Raw genomic sequence first — 5084 nt, forward strand, 5'->3', positions numbered from 1 at the left:
TATATAACACAGGTCACGTAGTATAGAGCACAGCGATGTAGTATATTTCGAAGCCACGTAATGTATACCACAGCCGCTACGTCATCATCTTGCGAGACCACGATGCATGGACCGGTCACCGGAGCGTAGCGAGGAGCGGGAAAGGGCTTTGATGGATCCTGGGGCACACGAAAGGCGAGTATATGATTATGTTTTATTTTTTGTATTTTTAACATTAGATCGTTTTACTATTGATGCTGCATAGGCAGCATCAATAGTAAAAGTTGGTCACACAGGGTTAATAGCAGCGTTAACGGAGTGCGTTACCCGCGGCATAACGCGGTCCGTTAACGCTGCCATTAACCCTGTGTGAGCGCTGACTGGAGGGGAGTATGGAGCGGGCACTGACTGCGGGGAGTAGGGAGGGACTAATTCTTTTCCAGACTGTGCCCGTCGCTGATTGGTCACGGCAGCCAGGACAGGCAGCTGGCGAGACCAATCAGCGACGCGGGATTTCCGGGAAAGACAGAGACGGAAGTGACCCTTAAGGTACTGTCACATTAAGCGACGCTGCAGCGATATAGACAACGATGCCGATCGCTGCAGCGTCGCTGTTTAGTCGTTGTGTGGTCGCTGGAGAGCTGTCACACAGACATTCCGGTGTCTGTCGCGTCCCCCGGCGTCAGCTTCCCTGCACTGTGTAAGCGCCGGCCGTAAAGCAGAGCGGTGACGTCACCGCTGTGCTCTGCTTTACGGCCGGCCGGCGCTGACAGTGCAGGGAAGCTGACACCGGGGGACGCGACAGACACCTGAATGTAAGTATGTAGTGTTTTCCCCTCGGCGACCTAGCACGCCACCAGCGCTGCAGCTTCACCACGTGCTGACCTCCGGATCTTTTTAGCGCCGCTGTGCACTACACACCCCAGATGTACGCATTGCATTTAGTGTGGTGATAGCCATTACATTGTCAGAGGGATCCCCCTACTGGCCATACGCATTATCCTTCCATTCCAGATAAATTGAACTGTTCTGAAGAAGGTCAATCTGGGACCGAAAACGTTCAACAAACAAACTGGTTCTATGTCTGGATAATAATAAACTGAAATTGTTACTTTTCACAATTTTTGAGTGCCGGGTGATTCTTGAATACTTGTGACTGAGGGTTGGATACCCTACTCGAGCACCAAAACTCATATCCTCACAGAGTGCCGTGTTTATCTACTTTTATACCGGAATGTAAGTATGTAGTGTTTTTTTTTTTTTGTTTGTTTTGTTTTACATTTACAATGGTAACCAGGGTAAATATCGGGTTACTAAGCGCGGCCAGGATGTTTACCCTGGTTACAAGTGAAGACATCGCTGGATCGGCATCACGCACGCTGATTCAGCGATGTCAGCGGGTGATCCAGCGACGAAATAAAGTTCTGGCCTTCTAGCTTCGACCAGCGATGTCACAGCAGGATCCTGATCGTTGCTGCGTGTCAAACACAACGATATCTCTATCCAGGACGCTGCAACGTCACGGATCGCTATCGTTATCGTTCTAAAGTTGCTCAGTGTGAAGGTACATTTAGACAATTATATATTCGATGTAATGACAGCCATCTCCCCAGTGCCTTTACCTGACAAGCAGCCCCATATCATCAATGACTGTGGAAATGTGCATGTTCTCTTCAGGCAGCCATCTTTATAAATCTCATTGGAACGGCACCAAACAAAAGTTCCAGCATCATCACATTACCCAATGCAGATTTGTGATTCATCACTAAATATGACTGTCATTCACAGTCCACGATTGTTTTTCCTTAGCCCATTGTACCCTTGTTTTTTTCTGTTTAGGTGTTAATGATGGCTTTCGTTTAGCATTTCTGTATGTGAATCCCATTTCCTTTAGGCGGTTTCTTACAGTTCGCTCAGAGACGTTGACTCCAGTTTCCACCCATTCGTTCCTCATTTGTTTTGTTGTGCATTTCCTGTTTTGGAGACATACTGCTTTAAGTTTCCGGTCTTGACTCTTTGAAGTCTTCCTTGGTCTACCAGTATGTTTGCCTTCAATAACCTTCCCATGTTGTCTGTATTTGGTTCAGATTTTAGGCACAGCTGACTGTGAACATCCAACATCTTTTGCAACATTGCGTGATGATTTACTCTCTTTTAACAGTTTGATAATCCTCTCCTTTTGTTTCAATTGACATCTGTCGTGTTGGAGCCATGATTCATGTCAGTCCACTTGGTGCAACAGCTCTCCAAGGTGTGATCCCTCCTTTTTAGGGTATGTGCACACATTGCGGATCCGCAGCGGATCTGCAGCTGTGGGTCCGCAGCAGTTTTCCATGCGTTTACAGTACCATGTAAACCTATGGAAAACAGAAACCGCTGTGCCCATGTCGTGGATAAAACCGCGCGGAAACACTGTGGTTTACATTCCGCATCATGTCAATTCTTTGTGCGGATTCCGCAGCAGTTTACACCTGCTCCTCTGTAGCTATCCGCAGGTGTAAAATCCACATAAAATCCGCGGTAATTCCGCAGTAAATCCGCAGGTAAAAAGCAGTGCCTTTTACCTGCGGATTTATCAAATCCGCTGCGGAAAAATCCGCAGACCTCTAGAATACATGTGCACTTAGCCTTGATGGAGACTAACAAGCAGATCTAAATTGATGCAGGTGTTAGTTTTGGGAATGAAAATTTATAGGGTGATTCCATATTTTTTTTTCCTCATAATTGAGTGACTCCATAATTTTTCCATATGCTTGGTTTAAAAAATTAACCATTACGGACTACCACATTTTTTGTTCTTGATTTCTTTTAGTGTTTATTAAAGCCAGAAAGCTGCCATTTGAAATGACTTTAATTTTGTAGAAAAAAAAGCAGATCACAGACATGGCACAAAACTAAACAACTGAATGAACATCTTCCAAGGCCGGTATGGCCGCCGTCACACTTGCGAGTTTTACGGACGTAAGAGCGCAGAAACTACGTCCGTAAAACTCGCAAAACATACGGCACAATTATTCTCTATGCCCCTGCTCCTATCTGCCGTATTAAACTGATCAGTATTATATGGCTTTCTACGGCCGTACAAAATCGCAGCATGCTGCGTTTGTCACCGTACTGCGCAAGAAATACGCCAATGAAAGTCTATGGAAGCGTGAAAAATACGGATTACACACGGACAAGCAGTGTGACTTGCGAGAAATACGCAGCGGTGTTAGAGAGAAAAGCCGGTAATTCAGTGCGGTGTACAGTAAAATCACACTGACAGCTTCCAGTCCAATAGGTAGAATAAATGTGTACACATAGAATAGGTGTATATATATATACATATATATATATATATATATATATATATATATAATGTGTCAGTGAGACACATATATGTATATATATTAATATTTATTCCAGCGCTATACAGCTTGAAAGCCGGTAATTCAATTACCGGCTTTTTCTTTCTCCTTCCTAAACCCGACATGATTTGAGACATGGTTTACATACAGTAAACCATGTCTTCTCTCCATTTTTTTTGCAGATTCCACACTACTAATGTCAGTAGTGTGTATCTGCAAAATTTGGACGTTCTATCTACTAAATTAAAGGGTTAAATGGCGGAAAAAATTGGCGTGGGCTCCCGCACAATTTTCTCTGCCAGAGTAGTAAAGCCAGTGACTGAGGGCAGATATTAATAGCCTGGAGAGGGTCCATGGTTATTGGCGCCCCCCCCTGGCTAAAAACATCTGCCCCCAGCCACCCCAGAAAAGGCACATCTGGAAGATGCGCCTATTCTGGCACTTGGCCACTCTCTTCCCATTCCCGTGTAGCGGTGGGATATGGGGTAATGAAGGGTTAATGTCACCTTGCTATTGTAAGGTGACATTAAGCCAAATTAATAATGGAGAGGCGTCAATTATGACACCTATCCATTATTAATCCAATTGTAGTAAAGGGTTAAATAAAACACAAACACATTATTTAAAATTATTTTAAGGAAATAAAAACAATGGTTGTTGGAGTATTTTATTCTACGCCCAATCCAGTCACTGAAGACCCTCGTTCTGTAACAAAAAAAACATAATAAACCAACAATATCCTTACCCTCCGCAGATCTGTAACGTCCAACGATGTAAATCCATCTGAAGGGGTTAAAATAATTTGCATCCACGAGCTTTGCTAATGCAATGATGCTCATGGCTGCAAAAACCCCGGAAAATGAAGGTAAAGTAGGTCAATGACCTATATTTACCTTCATTTGCGGTGAGGCGCCCTCTGCTGGTTGTTCCTAGATCGTGGGAACCTTCCTGGAAAGCTCCCTGGCTCTAGATCATATGAGGACAACCAGCAGTGGGCGCCTCTTATAAACTCGAGCCTGGGAGCTTTCTAGGAAAGTTCCCACGATCTAGAAACATCCAGCAGAGGGCGCCTCACCGCAAATGAAGGTAAATATAGGTCATGTTCCCCAGCCTTTTGTGACAGCTGTTTTCTTGGAACCCCCATGCAAGTTGAACGTGTTAGGTTGGCTGAGCAGCAGCCGGAACACTGTCCTACCATACTACTGCTCCGGTAGCACGGAATACTGCACCCATTCTTATCCTAAAAGGACTGTGAAACTCCAAAGTCTAGGGCCTGTGGGACTGTAGGAAAAGCTACTCTAGGCAAGAATAATACCTCTCCACCATTGATTCAGACTATACCCATATCGTGTTCTGACGTCTCTGTAGGGAAGGAAGCGGAGACGTTACCACTACACAGATGGGGCTATTGTTCCATAGACCTGCTCCTGGTATCCCCTTGGCCTCAGGGAAGTATCTTTGTGGACATCGGTTTGAAAATTGATTCAGAGAGGGTATCTTTATTTCACAGGTGGATGGCTGATGTGACTGTCAAGGTGGATGCGCCCTCTTCAGTCTGCCCCGAGGATGTCTTGGTGGTAAGAAGCATCCTGGCTTTGAAGAAGATGAGAAGTGAAAACTCTTACTGTTTGCTGAGAAGAACAGAGATTTGGCCAACATACCACGAAAGTTTGATGCACTTCAAAATGCCCTGAGTTGCATATCGGACAGGCCATGTGTGGGGTAAAATGGAAAAGAAAAAAGCTCACCATATAACTA

This window comes from Ranitomeya imitator, chromosome 1 (assembly GCF_032444005.1).
Source record: "Ranitomeya imitator isolate aRanImi1 chromosome 1, aRanImi1.pri, whole genome shotgun sequence".
NCBI classification, from domain to species: domain Eukaryota; kingdom Metazoa; phylum Chordata; class Amphibia; order Anura; family Dendrobatidae; genus Ranitomeya; species Ranitomeya imitator.